We start from the raw sequence: 16,464 nt of genomic DNA, 5'->3' as shown, positions 1-16,464 counted from the left end.
TCCTCTTCAGTGCAACTTAAAAGGCTCCTCGACCTAGGTGTGTGGCAACTTCTGATTGGAAGCGGTGTAACTTCAGGTCCCATCCATTCCCCATCAGCATCAGGTTTTTTGGCGAGCTCAGATGGCTCCGTGGCCGGCCCATCAAAGGGCAGTGTGAACACACCGCGCCATGTCTTTGGAGTGTGGATGGAGATACCTGGAGGAAATCCACACAAACACAGGAGAATGGGCAAACTCCACCCCGGGGCAACAATGGAAGCTACAACACCGTCCAAGAGGCCATGTCAAGCACATCAAGAGTTTGCCTATAATCATCAGAACATTGGTTACTGAAGCTAGAGTTAAGATCACACAAATTTAATATATGGGATTTTAACTCTGTAAATAAATGATTGCAAGTTTGTTTTTTATAAATATTTATAAATATTAATATTTATAAATGCTGCCTATTCAAACATTGCTGAACCCATTAGTTGTAAATTTGATAACTAGACAGATATTTGTTTCATAGCTTTAAAAAATTAAATGTACTTTCCTATAATCATTTTGAAACCACAGCAAAGCCCCAAAACACATTTGTTTTTTTTTCTGTCAGCCACGAAATGTGTTTGGTGACATTTGGAAATGTTTTATGGTGAATTTGTATAGCTGCTTACTTTAAGCTACATCTGCTTTTCTAAATTATGCAAATACAGAGGCTAATTTCATCAAATCAAATGTCATGTATTACCACTAAAGAAGACAATTTTAAAGTATGTTAAAAGTAACATGTACACTAATTACACCTCCCTGATATCTTGTATTGTAAAATAGAGTTTGTAAAAGAGGTTGTATTGTAAAACAGAGTTAATTGTCTGCAGGTTAAATATTATGTTTATGACGCTATAAGCTCAAATAAACAGATCTTCAGAGTTGTGAATGCTTTACAGAATCCCCTTTGTACAGGAGTGAACACTGGTGAAATTCTGGTTTATTTTGGGATTAAATCACATCTAACCAAAAGCTCATAAACAAGTCTCTGGAGCAGCACAGGTCTTGCGGTTGACCATCTCACCTTAGCTATAGTCATTACCTCATCACAAAATACTTAAAGCAAGTCCCTGTCATTGACTGGAATTTCTCCACACAAAGGATATAATGTCTTAGACACCTGTGAGTCATTAAACTCCTTCATTCCCCATTACACTGCAGCCTGACAACCGCTTATTCACCTGTCCTGTGATCTGGCCACATGGGTCACCTAACCGCACATGTAGGTAAATGCCGCCCTTGAAGATGAAGGGCTTACATAAACGTGAGCCTGTATCCTTTATACTTTATTTGACATATTGCTTCAGACCAGGGCCACCTACTTGTTTCCAAACGTGACTGTTTGTTCTGGCTCAGGTCTTTAATCTAATGTAAGCCCTGTCTGATTTGAGAATGGGGGGGTGGGGGGCAAGACTGATGAAGACATTGTTATTTGACCACAGACAATTCCAAAGCCACAATCTGTGTTGTTGTGTAGATTTCACCTTTAAAACCATCACAGTTACCTTTTTCTTACACAAAGAACCACACATGCACTGCATTAGTCAGTCAAATTTCACTTTTTTCTCAATAGATCTGGCAGTCAGGTACATGAGGCACTTTTATGCACATATATGTCTGAGATAATTAATACTGTGCAGTAATAATAATAATAAAAAATAGCCATAGGCTGAAATGACTTATTGTAGGTTTAAGGACGGACCCCCGAGGGACTGCAGATGAAAGTGAACTAAAAAAAAGTACCACTTTACTATGAACTGTCATTTATAGTACGAATGTGATGCTGAACAAAATTACATGTTTCACCAGGGATATCCGGGGCTGCTCTCCGGACTGCACCCTGCGTCCAAATGACATTACCGTAAGCAGAGGGAGAGCTGCATGCTTTTGTACTTACATACAGTGCATTTGAAATCACTAATAATATCACCAGTACCAACCAATTATACATCTGTTGGGCAAAATATGCAGATCTAATGGAGGATATTATGGCCGGTCTCAACACAATCTTTGCAACATAATTTTAAAATTCTTTTCACTAAGTATCTCCACACCCTAGTCTTAGTAATTGGTCTGCAAAAAGCCCCAGAGCAGTCTGTGTTTATTTTGTGTTGTGGGTTCTAATGCTGCCTCCCTATATTTGCAAAAGTTCTGCTTCTGGCACTATGATTTGAAAAGACATGCAGTTGGGTGAATTGAGGTCTCTAAATCTCCCTTAGAGATGGGCATAAATCTCATTTGGGGTGTCCGCTCAGCACCCTGTCGTCCTGTACTGGATAAGTGGACAATTTGTGATGTTTCTTAAAAAATTGCCGTTTGGATGTCTGTTCATTTATTTTGCCTGGCCTGTCATCATTTGGCTAAGCTTCCTTTGGATGCTAATCTCACTACAAAAGGAGACTCATCTAGAGAAAAGGTTCAGCGATTAATTGGCAGGAAGGTTTCTTTTTTCCATCCCTGCGTGACCAATCAAACCTCACCAAACAGGTTTTATCCTGAGTGTGCAACGATCCTACACGCCTTTGAGGTCTTATATCAATCACTCATGAAGCCCTTCTTCCACATTCATTTCTCAGTTTATGATGTCATAGTGGGGGGATCAGAGACCTCACCCTACTGGCCAGGTGTAATCTCTTCAGTTCACTCCAAATCCAAGGAAATTGTTGCAATGTGTGCATTGATGTGAGCTCTGGTCAGCCCCCCAAAACATGCCCAGGAATGCCAAAATATTCAAAATAAAGTACTGGAATAAATGACAAATAAACAAATAACCACAGTTGAATTTTTGAAAAATTCTCATAAAGATGGCAGAAAGGCCGTGGGTAAACATGATACATTGTTGGTTTTCCATTGTCATTTCATCTTCTGCGTTTTGTACTCCGTGCTGTGTTGCTCCTACTACTTTAACCTGGACTGAGCTCTAAAACTAGACAAAACAGTACTGTTGTGTCTTGAAGTCTGCCGTCTCTCCAAAAGTCAAATTATAGAGCAGGAAATATGTTACATATCTAGGTTATAAAGGGGTTTTGTTTAAAAATGCACATATATAACATTTGCTATTATTTTTGTTATGCTTGTGCAGTTTAAAATGCATTTAATATAATACTGAATAATCAGGTTATACAGTGGAAAGCAAAACTTTCAATGTGTGTTTTGTTTTAATCAAACCTTTGGACATTTTCATTTTCAAGTATGATGTCAGTCAACCTAAACTGGCACAAATCCCCAAAATAATATTTTATTTCTTCTGTGTTCTTCTCCGATTACACAATTTTTCCAGATGTGATTATAATTCAATTATATTTTCAATGGAAATTTACATAGTAGTGTAAGAGACGGGTTACAGTTTAGCTTTCAAAATAACCCCGGGCATTTTGAATTGTGAGGAATTTGTGAGTACATCCCACAATCGTACCCCCTGCCAATAACTGTGAATGAAAAAAAAACTGTTGAGTGTGTTCTGCTTAGGTGTTGCATTCGGAACAATGGGTGTGACCCACAGGCTGAGTGCAGCACATGTCCAAACAGAATGCAGTCGCATTTAAAGCCTTATCGCTTCCTGTGTCCACTACGCTCCATCACCGAGCCTTCTGCATGGCACATGGTTTGACTGCACTTACACAGTCAGCTCCCGATTATCAAAGCAAATGTGGCACGGTGCAATTTGTCAGTTTGCTACTGTAGCTCAGTTGCACTGCTCTCTGAAAGTTTGAAAGTTCAGAAGTTACTGAAGATATCCCTACAGGCAGAACTCTTTTTCATTATTTACACAGTCGCTTGAGAGTTAGTCACAGCTCATAACCTTGTTTCGAGGACGGCTGACTCTAGGTCACCTCCATGTCTTGTACTGATGCCCTGCAAACCATTCCTTTCCTTAAATTGCATTTCAGATGCTGTGAAGAATCCCTCTCCATATTTGGATACTGGCCAATTTTTATGGAATATTTCAAACTAAATACTTGTTTGTGTCATGTAAAGTATTATTCTTAATATAGGTAATACATTTACATGATGATTGATTGGTTCAGTCTGTTTGCATGAGGTGAACAAGGGTTGGCCTGCATGCCGATTAAGAGTTAAAGTAAGGATATACCTTTCTTTTAAATAAACATTTTTAAAAATGTTTCTCAAGCTCATCTTTGAACTTTTGGTTGATTGATTAGCCGATAAACTTATAATTAGTCGTTTCATGGTCGGAAGGCAGGATTATTCCCGTACAGCATCATAATAAGCACAATCGTGTCCTCTCAGCCTCGAAGGACTTTGGCAGAAGCCCGGCTGGCATTCGACATCAAAAGTAAATCTCTGTCTTATAGATTGCCATACAAATCATCCATTTGCCAAAAGAATTTCAAGCAAACATGCAACCCTGAGTTTCTCTGCCTGAAAGACCTGCTGTACACTCTACTTCATTATTTATCAGGTTATGCATTTCTTTTTTGTTTGTTTTGTTTGTTTTGTTCTATTTCTGCCTGCTCGGTCACTGCGCCCTTAAGCCGATGTGTTTTTCTGAAAATCACGGCATCCATCATCCTCGAATTACGAGATGCGAGGCGGCCACTGACCTCAAGTCCAGATGTGGGGGCGGGGCCACTAGCCCCACTGCCTTATGCGGTTGGCGATACTGATGACACCATCTGCAAAAGTGCCCCATTCCTGGAATTACCCTGCGCTGAGGAACGTCTTAATGATGAGAAGGTTCACCGGTTTCAATATCCATTTTGAAATATCACACCTCATCTACATTACACAGGAATAACAACACTGACTTCCAAGATTACAGCCATAATATAGTTTTGATTCAGAACCCAAAATTAAAGGTGATAAAAATAACTCTTAATGTGGTCGTATCTCGGGATTAATCACACTGTCATAATCAAACAGTATATTTATTCTTATTTTAGACCTGGGATAATTCAAAGTTTAGGGTATTAATCAGTTTATGCAGCCTAAATTTACACATTTCTTTCAAACAGTATAAAGACCTGTTTGGACACCTTGTAAATAAAAGTGTGCAAAGAATGTAACCAACCACATTCCATAAAATGACTGAGATGGATTAATTTGAATATTTTGGTTTCAATTATTTTCCATGAATATGCCCCCAGAAGGGGGTAGGCTGAACTCTACAGACTGCTGATGCTTTGCACAATTTGTATATATTAGCCACCTGGAACATTTTATTTTAACTGCCTTATGGATTATTGAAAACAAATGAAAACTGTATAGGATGATCTTGAGATATCTACCAACGGGTTGTGGGGTTTAGTCACTATTTTGGGTTTTTGCATAAAAACCCTGTTTTTGTATGTATAATGTATATTACAAATACAAATTGCATTAGTTCTAAAAAGTTGACATGTACTGCCGGAGGGCTGATTTCACTGTAAAAAGCAGTGAAACCATGCGGCAAACTGTATTGTGTAATAATTTTATTTGAAAGTTACTACCATGTCAGAACGTATGCTGGATCTTCATTCCTTTTGTTTTATTTTTCCTCACTGGTGTTTGACAAAGAAAAGAAATCATCCATTTATGAGCGTATCTTGAAATGCGCCATGCAGTTAATCTGAGGGATGTTCTCGCCTCAACTAAAAGATCTTTATGTTCATGATCTGCCCATGATCTGACCCATATTCTAAACATACTGTAGGAACAGTACTTGCCCTACGCAGGATCACAGAAGCTAAGGCACTTAGCACTTAGATGTGTTATTATACCCCTAAACGCACCGGGCTATAAGCTACAAAGCAAAGTGCACGAGGAGAATGAGATCAATCGAAAGCAGGACACTGGAGAATCTCGTGTCGTCTCCCTTTGAAGAGGCTACAGACTTCTACGTACCATCTAGCGGGAAACCTGACACCTCTAAATCACAGGATGCGAACAATAAAGTTTCACTCTTATGGATTTTTCTCCCAGGCTTGTTTTCAGCTTTGAAAACAATGCATCAAACGGGTGTGACAAGGACAACAAAGTGATAGTGGAAGGGTGGCGTGAGGGTTTCTGAATTGCTGTAGGCGAGAGTGTCCATCCAGCACTGGCACTACAATGACTAGGCATGGATAAGATTCCCTGTAAGATCAGTGCTGAACTGTCTTAGAGGATCAGCGTTGTGTTGCTCATACTCAACATTTAATACTCTGAATACTTTAAGGATCATTCAATGATTACAGAAAAGGGAATCAGTCTCTGTGATACTAGTTTGAGAGCATGAGCCTAGCTTTAGCTACCAATAATTCCTCTCTCGTGTCATTTCCTGTAGAACACTACATTCATTACATTCACTACATTCATATGTATCGCAAGACATTGATACATGATTGTGAGACTTTCAATGCATGGAAAAACATGGACTGCTTTCCGTGACATGGCTTGCAAACACAGTAGGGAAAGAAAAAAAAAAAGTTACTTGATTTCCATGATCTCCCCCCGAAGACTGAACGAGGTTGTTGTGTAGCCTCTTAGCTGAGATTAGCCCCTAATCAAACACGATTGAAATGCTCTCTCACGGCGCACAATGCCAAAGAGAGATTTAACACGTGCAGACAACAACCTGACTCTGGGATAGGCCAACCCAAGAAGAAAGTTTTCAAAAAATTTTACACAAAAAGCAATCCGACCGCCGAGATGTCACGGCAGGACACGCTTGGTGTTCCTTCATCACCCATCTCTGTGTCATGCCCTGCTTGGGACCATACGGTTTGGCTTTGCGCTCACGCTGTAATTTAGCCTCTCTCCCTGCCGGTCGCTCTCTCCCTCTCTCTGTCTTTTCCGGAAAGTCCCTCAGCTTGGGAGCGATGGAGCAGAGGCACGCCACATGCAGCTGTGCGACCACATAAGAGGGCCCGCTGGAGAAATAAGAAGATAATGAGAACTTCAGTTCTGTCAAGCGGGGCCAGATGCTTGCAGAGATTAAAGACTTATGTTTATTGCTGGTCCCACTGATCTCGGCTCAGCGGCTGTGCGTCGCTGTTCCCGCTCCCGCTGCCTCTGCTTGTGTCTGTGCTCTCTCCGCCCGCTCACTGTGCTCCGGGGGAAATTTTGACTCTGTATTGCCACTACTTCATTAATCATTTTTTTAAAGGTGCCTCTCTTACCTTTCATTCAGGACATCAGTTCTGGGTTCTATGATGGGGGATTTATCCTACACCCTACCCCCTGGATGATTTATTTTTTTTTGCATATGGGACTGTTTGACCCCATGTCCCTAAACTTGTCTATCTAACAATGCTTCTCTTCTTGATCGTTTAAAATAATTTCAAGACTTCTTTTGCGATTCATGATGATAGATAGTAGTCCTCCTTTTTAGCTTTATTTATAGTTTGTGTTTTATGGTTTAATATCGGAGTAATGTGCTAATATGGTCAATTAGGGCAAGAGGTGGTCTTATGGTAAAACAATTGGTCTGTTGACCAGAGGTTGTGGGTTTAAATCCCAGAAGAATAGCTGCTGTTTTGTCCTTGACTAAGCTGCTTAAACTGCTAATTGCTTCCATGCTTTCATATTTGTAAATGGACAAATGTAATGCAAGTTACTTTTGAATGGGAAAAAAATAGAAAAAAACAAAAACGCTAAATATTCTGCTTATTACATTTCGAAAGAATGCGCAGAAATTTGCATGTATTTTCATCCACCAAACCACCAGAGGTGTGCCTGGAAACAAATGCGTCATTTCACCATAGAAAGTATTTTATTGTATTACCATTAAACATTTAATCATAGCAACAACTGCACGGGCAAGTGAGAAGCTAGGATGTCAGGAAGCTCTTTGACAAAACAAAACATGTTTGTTGACTTTATTGTTTTGTCATCTAGGCAAATGAAGCTGCATGAAGTAGATGAGTTACACACTCTCGCCATGTTAGTCTTCAGTTGTGGTCTTTGCCTTTGGAAAAGCCATTTTACTGTGACATGTAATGCCTTCCAAGAAGAGAATATTCTGCTTTTTGAAAGGTTTCATATTTTTATTAAGGAGCTCCCAAGCGGTTGAGCCAATAAAGGCTTCTAAGCCTTCTGAAGTCCCATACTGCTCATTGAGTCTTTTAATGACAGTTTAGTCTTGGTAGCAGCAGTTTTTACCCAAAACAGCCTACATGGGCTGTACTGACTCACAGCTAGTCTAATGTAGCTTGTGAACCAGAGCCGTCAGCATGATGGAGGCTGTTGTGTTTCGCTGGAGATGTAATCACCCTGCTCAAAAAGACAGCCCTACTTCAGGTGCAAAATACCATGAAGGCAAGGGACGCAAACTGTAACTTTTGGTCAAAGGTACTTTAGACTCCTGTACAGAGATTCTCTATTTTATTTTATTTTATTTTACCAGAATGTTTAACAGTGATCTAATTTGTTTTACACTTCATTCCATTTTGTTTGCTTATACTATATTGTTCTTGTCTTTTGATTCTGATTCTGATCTCAGCTAAGCTTTTTGTTTTAGGTTCTTCAGTAGCCAGCGGTACTTTGAGGGCTAGTTCCTACTACTCATGTAATGCAATGAGCATAACCGGGTGACACGGATAACTGTGGCATCTAGGTAGCTATCTGTGAAGGATCGTTGCAGCCAGTGAAATGCATTACAGAGCACAATGGCTACATTGGTGGAGACAAATGCAGAGGAGGGGAAATTCTGTCCACAGAATTTTTACATTTTTGTGTCTAGATGAGGTCATTTTATTGTAATTAAACTTCAAGCTGGGTGTTAAACACAGACTGTCTAATGCCTAATGTGATCTATTAAATGGAACTATGCGTTTCCTGTGGTAAAGCCATTGTCCGGAGTGAGCAAAATGCACAGACATTTGCGGCTAAGCATTTTGGAAGTACATTTGACACAGTGCACATTTTCATATTGAATCTTTAAAAAATATTCACAGGATTTTGTAATAACCCTAATATTAATACATGGAAAGATATTCAGAAAGACTTTTCTTCACTAACTTTCAACTTTTTTTCAGAATTTGTACAATTCCGCAAGATGTAATAATTGAACATTTTGGGACACTTCATTTACGAAAAGTTCCATCCATCCATCCATCCATCCATCCAGCCCGTCTCCTCTTTAGACCGATTTGTTTCACTCTTGCTAATCGCAGCATTTAAATAAATAATCCTGGGCCTTGTTTTCGATATTTGAGTTAGCACTCTGATTTATTCCAGTGCATGCTGTAGAAGGCTGATAAGAAGGAAGAAGCTGTTCAAATGTTCCTCTTTGCATGCCCTGAAGACCAGGCGAGGGATGATAAATCGCCGTTTCAGACCCTTAGAATTCAGAATGTTAACCCTGTGGCCCTGCTACCCAGGAGCCCTAATATAGGGGGAAAAAACCCAGATATTCACATTTTCCATCTCATTCTCGGCATCTGCGATATACCCAGTTACGGTTTATGCTCATGTTTGGGCTGTAGGTGGATCTGTTGGGAGTGAATGGGGGGGGGGCAGGAATCTTAGGAATGGTTTCCCCTCTCAGCGTTGCAGGTCTCAGCACAGCATCCTTGACTTTTGTTTAAGGTAGCAAAACTGGCCTGAGGCCCTTAGGTTGAGAACAAAGGGCGCTCTGGCTGCTCCCGCTCCATACTTAACCGGTGTTTAGGGGCCGTTTCCACGCTTCCCAAGCACGTGTAGCTGAACCCATGCAGTTTGTTTTGGTCGTTCACACCCTCCCGCCATAAAGAAAAGCTCTTCTCTCGTATCAAATTCCCAGTCGGCTATGTGCAGCCTGAGCAAATCTCTTTGGAAAAAATGCGTGCAAATTACGAATAAACAAATAACAAATAATTTATTTGTACTGTTAGCACTACAGTACTGGTTGGCACTGTGATTGTGCCACATTTAATAAATATATGTGATCTGTAAACACTAAAATTTGTTGAGTGCAATTTGTCACAGTCCATCTACAAGTAGGATGTCTCATTGAGTTTCAGTGTTAATAAAAACAGAGACCCAATGGATTGAGACATTTTATATATCTCATACTGTACCTGCAATCATACAGTTAATCTATGGGAGAAACGAGTGAAACATCACTGTCTCTGCCTTCAGTGTCTCAGTCTCTTATCATTTATATCATATTGAATAAACTCTTTCAAACTGTTTATCTTTTGCTCCACTCGCCGTTATGCAATAGCCACTGTCAGTCACTAAAGGGCTGTTGGCATTTTAGCCTGGCATGTTCCATAATTTGCAGGTCTTAAATTGCAGTTCTTAAATAATGAAGCATTTTTTTTCATCTGAAGAGAAATTATTGTAATCTCAGAAGAAATTTGCCCTCAGGATTGTGTCTGAGACATCGAGATTTAAAAGAAGATGCTAGTCATTCATAAGTTAATGTCCATCCATACATACATTTTCCAAACTGCTTATCCTTCTGGGTCTTGGGGGGTCTGGAGCCTATGAGCACAACCCAGGACAGGGGGCCAGCCCATTGCAGGGCACACTCACCATTCACACCTACAGATAATTTTTAATAACTCCAATTAGCCTCAGCATGTTTTTGGACTGAGGGGGGAAACTGGAGGAATCCCCAAGATGACATGGGGAGAACATGCACACATGGAACCCAGGAGGAGACTTGAACCCGGGTCCCAGAGGTGTAAGGCAACAGCACTAAACACTGCACCACCGTGCCACCCACCCAAGTTACTGTATTCATTAAAAATACTGTTTTCTTTACAAAAAATGGTGAAATGATGGTCTATTGGCCTGATTTTCTCTGTGCTGAAATATCAGTTGATTACATCCTCATAAACTGTATGCAAATCGACAATACTTGGCTAGATGAGGAATGCATTATTTCCTTCCTATGTATCAATATTTAACAAATGAACCCTCCCCCCCTCCACACACACACACACACACACACACACACACACACACACACACCCAGTTTATTCCCAACCTAGATCTATCAACAAGAGAGTAGACATTATCTTCATTCTGTACACATTTGGTTTCTGGAAGATTCTCAACAGTGATGGTCTAAATTGTTGTTTTGTGAGGGATTGGGTCAACAATGTCTGTGTTTTGTTAGATATTTTCACTGCATAAAATCCATCTTAAAATCCTTCTTCTCGCACGGCAACCGATATTGCCGTCCAAGTCAGTGAGTCTTATTTAATCACATCTTGCACAGATGCCAGGTATGAGGTCTGGGCGTCGCTAATGGCAGCAGTGCAAACTTGTCTCTGGCAAGCCGTGTGCTTCTTGTGGTATTGGGATCACCGCGGACCCACTGTAACTGATGATTCTCAGTTTGTACAAAACAGTCCCTTTGTTACCTTGCAAATTGGTCCCTGAGACAAATATGTTATGTAAAGGTCAGATTAATATAAGGTGGCTATTACCAGTAGCTTGTGGCAGGAGTGAGTCAGCAACCATATAAATAAAAAATGCAATTATATTTATAGAATTAATAATAACGGCAACAACAATAATATATAACAGAACCAAAGATTAAAGGCTTTGCTTGTATGTTATCATTTCTGAAATAATTACACTGTTTGGAGGATTTAAAAGATGGCTGATGAGCTTGCAGTTTAACTAATTTCGTGCAGATAACTCTGATCAAAGCGGCAGAGTCCGGGGTCAGTGCGGGGCGGTGGGAGGGGCTGGGCTAGAATATAATTCCCGGCGCATAGCCAAGAGCGCCCAATTTCTACGGTTACCAAGTGTAAAAATATTGATATATTCTATTTAAATTTGGGTGTCAACCAGGCCATGGCTCAGCTAGATATACTTGATCTCTCGGACAACTAAAGAAGTGCAGAAAGAATATTAACATTTTAATAAATTTGATATCCTGAAGGAGTTTCAAGAAAATCGGCAGCATGAAGAAAAAATACTGCATGAAAACTGTGCCACATTCAATACCTTGGTTAGTTGGAGAAAATAACAACACTTTTTAAGACACACACTTTTATTTAAGCTGTCACATACTCATACTCTGTCATATTTCAAACAACAAACTAATGAGTCCCAATGAAGTACTTTGCAGAGCTTCTTATGCAAATTACAGGACAGGTCAGCTACGATGCGGCCTCCTCTCTTTGAACGGCGCTCTCCACGGGGTCACGAGATTATTTCAACTTTTCTGGGTCTTGCCCTGGGCTGATATATTTATCTAATTTCCTGCCCTCGCCTTCCCATCACCTATTAATCAGGAGTGGTCGTTAACGAGTTTATGACACTGGTGCTTTGATGAAGACGCTCCCACAACGACATGGAAGAGGCACCACAGACTGACACGTCTCCTGATGCAAACCAGGAGTGAAAAGCTCCACAGCTGATAATTGATCTAAGTACAGAGGAGGATCTGGGACTCCAACCGACAACATGGGCTCTAATCTATATCTGCAGCATAGAAACAAAAAAATGAGTTTCAGTGAAATTTACATTCAGTAAATTAATGCAAAACTGGGGAGGAAAAATGGCATTTCACTTCAAAAATGACATTTTATAAGATCTAACAGCAGATATATACCTGCTTACATATACTGTAAAACTACTGGGGCAATAGGATTTTGTGCTGGGTCTTTTCATCTCAGTGCACGTTTTTGTTCCATGCTGGGAATGCCAGCCCCAGAGAAATCACAGGCAGCTAAAACTTTCCCAGCTATTGCTCTGTTATTCACAAAAGATTTACCAAATTCCTTTAAATAATTTTTCCCCCTTATCTCTTTAATGACTTCACCTAAAATTACTTTCCCTTTGTTCAGTCCCTCCCCCCACCCCCCCCCCCCATCCAATTTTGTTAATGAAGGCCCAGAATGCTAACTCACTTTACCACTCTCACGGGAGAAAAATCTGGACCGGCCGTCGTGCTGTGAGGTCCGGCCCTGAAAACACGACGGTTCGTCTGGGAGTGTGAAACATGCATAGACTTCAAATAGATGATGTCACTCCCTCTGGCTTCCTCCAGACTTTGAAATTCGTTTTTCCGTTTCTAAATATCACATAATGTGAAGACAATACACTGTGGTTGTCCTGTTTTCCCTGTGAAAATTTGAAGAAAAAGTGATTTTTATACGCTGGATTTTAGTGTTGGGTGCTCCAACTGCCTTCCACCATATGAGCTTGATTGATGTTGGATGGAAGGATAGATTTTAATTCTGATAGGCATACCTGGTTGTCTTTTGCTTATAAACCATAGCTATAATAGCTGTACTTAACTGGACTATGATGTTATTTAATGCCAATATGTTTTATATACTCTACTCATTGAAGTATAATAAATGTCATTAACATATATCCAGGAAGCACAAGGTTATGATGTTTTATAAAACAGGCTTCAAGATCCTTTAAAAAAAGCAAAACCGCTAACAAATTATTTAAAAAAGCTAAATTTAGGAGGCCGTAGAAAACAAAGTTTCAAATCATTGGGCCAGCAGGGCAAGCTTGATGACACTTTTATGGCAGACGGTGAGGAAATATTTAACCTTGCCAATCAATATTGCAGTGGGTCGCCTCTTGTATCCCTCGTTGGCTGCGTGCGCGCAGTCGATCAGGCAGGAAGCTGAAAGACCAAATCCTGTGTAAAATGGAAGCTTGGATAAACAAGGCTCCCCAACCGCCTCTGCCCCAGACCATCATTCCACTGTCAGCTTAGGTCTCCAGAACGTGGCATCAGCGCCGTTAAAAGCACTGCCTGATCTTAATATTTCATACTGCCAGCTCGCATATAATATGACACAGTCTTATGTCTGCTGCTGCAGAGTTCTGACGAAACCGCAAAGTGACCCTGATTCAGGTGTTACTGGAGAAATAATGTGCGAAAGGTACAGTCTGTTAATGTTTTCAAGCATCACTTGTAAACTGATTTATTTCAGGAATGCTATAGACTCCTGAGTCCCGGGCTTTTGTTTGGTCTGCATGTTTTATTTCCGTTAGCTATTTGGGATTAGTAGGACCTCATAATCATAAAAACTAAACATTATTTTTTTGAACAATTAATAGTTTTAAACTAAAAACGATGTCCTTATATGAGGACGTAGGACCTCAGGAGGATGCGTAACATTCTCGTTGTTTCGTTGGTCTGTTGTTGCTGTATGTACCATGCTTTATTGCAGGGTTCTTCAACTCTGGACCTCGATTCCAAATCCAGGCCGTGTTTTCAGTTCTCCCAGGTAGTTAGTTTAATAATTACTGCTTCTGATTGGTCAGAGGCTTCACACCTGACTGACAGGTAAAGGAAGGCTGGAAAACCAGCAGTGCTCGGACCTCGAGGACCGTGAGTTGAATAACCCTGCTTTATTGAATTAATGTTTGCATTTTAAAACTTCCTTGAGTGTGAGAAAGGCGCTATATAAATAAAACTTATTATTATTATTGTTATTATGTGCAAAAATGGGGATGTGGGGGATGTGGGGTGTGAGGAAGTATCTCAGAGGACGCAGCGGTGCAGCACAGATGAGGCCAATTAATTATGGATTCAGATTCATATTTTACCTTTCTTCAAACTCCAATAAATGTGACAATGAAGAAGGGACCTCATTACTTGTCATTTCAAAAACCATGCGTGCAGCTACAGAGAGTGCAGGTCATACGACCAGGGACACAAAAAGAAAATAAAACAGGAACATTGAAATGACAGGTACCCCCCAGGTCCGCCCGCCACCCAATGTACGATTCTCTTTGGGTGATTTGCCAGTTTGGAAGCTCTTTGAGAGACTCGGAAGCATGATGCGTTTATGCTGCTTTTCCGTATAACATTTAGCATCTGAGCTAGCAGCCACACTTCAGCATGTGGAATTGAGTGTTGCGGTCTCTATCCTTTAGCTAACATTTAACATTTAATTGATTGGAAAATTTTGGCAACTGAGTAGAAGGAGGGCTCCCCTTGGTAGATTTTGCCGATGAGGGGTGGTGGTGGTTGGACTGGAAGTTGTGTCGCGATCGACCGGAAATGTATTGGGGATCTACCTGTCCGGCATGATTGACCAGTTGTTGACCACCACACTAAGTCAAGTGGAGCTTTACTCTGTATCACTCTATACCTGCGTTTTTCCCACAGCATTATGTGTCACATTACAACATAATTCCCCAGAGAGTGACTGTCAGGAGGAGATAATGTCCAAGATGGGACAAAGAGAGAGAGAATGGCTCAAAATACCATAGCCCATTATAACCAATAAAGGTGAAGTCTTCCATGATTGATGGTGATGCCTGCCAGATTACTGTTTCTACACTTTCAATTTCATTTTACAAAATGCTCTGTTCTATCTAAATATATTTCTCTTTAATCTACTGCCAAGAAATATAATGAGATATGGTGGCTGATGATTTCACCTTGTTATCCTGTCACGCCCTAAAGGTTTCTGATATTAAAAAGGGTTATTAATGTAAAGACAAGTGAGCTAATGATTTTTCTTTCCTATAAGAAGGTTTTCCTATTACAGTTGATGCAATCTGACCAAATGAGGGCAGTTAAAACCACAACTGGAATCCAGTGATGTCGTGCAGCGATGATGTCAAAGTTTCTCACTATTTGTAGGTGACACTTTGGGCTAAAAAGGGGTCTACTGAGATATTGCAGTTTCACTAGAAGGGTGCCGTAAACCCAGATGAATCACTGCCTCTTTCCAGATTAATTCTAGTGTAGAGAAACTTTAAAAACAGGAATTTGCTATCAATCTATCTTCCAACCACTTATCCTGGTCATGGTCGCTGGGAATTCCTATTCAGATTTCAAAATTGCTGACCATGTGCTTATGACTTTGCCCTGTGTATGTTCACATCCTACTGCCGCTGTGAAGAACTAGCTTTGTGATGCATCAGCCTGTTTCATCCCCAGACTAAACATCAAAATTAGAAACAGATGATTAGAATAGATTAGAGGCCAATGTTTTTATTGGGATAAAAGGAGGGTGACACGCTTATTGCCGGAATTCCAGGATAACCAGAGCCTAATTGGCATATCGATGCATGTTGCTGAGGCGTAGGTTGTAGCTCTGTGTTTTTTTGTCCTGCAAGGTTGTAGTTTGCTATTACATTAACAGCTGACACTTTGATCCAAAACAGCTTGCAATTTCACCCACTTCAATTGCTGGATAATTACTGGAGTCGCTCGATTTATGTGCCCTGCTCAAAGGTACAGCAGCCTTCTCAGAAGTGACCCTGCAACCCCCAGCTTATGAACCCCTGTCTTTACCCACAGCGCTACCTGCTCACCAGCTGTTTCCCCATGCTGGTTTTACTGGGACTTTTACAAAGGCTGGACAATGTTATACGGAGTGCCTTAGTTCTCATTTCTAACTAAAGAGGCCCTTCCTTTCCTTATAAATGTAGTTGCATGTTTTACAGGAGCAAGACATTTTACAGATTTCTCTCTTAATTGTTTTCAGTTACAAGATATCCTTGAAAGATGTGTGTCTTTCTCAGTCGACCTATCTGTATGATGCAAATCATGAATATGTGGATCTATGTAACATAAATTGAATT

This window comes from Paramormyrops kingsleyae, chromosome 1 (assembly GCF_048594095.1).
Source record: "Paramormyrops kingsleyae isolate MSU_618 chromosome 1, PKINGS_0.4, whole genome shotgun sequence".
Classification (NCBI taxonomy): Eukaryota; Metazoa; Chordata; class Actinopteri; order Osteoglossiformes; family Mormyridae; genus Paramormyrops; species Paramormyrops kingsleyae.
Note: the sequence above shows the minus strand (reverse complement) of the source record.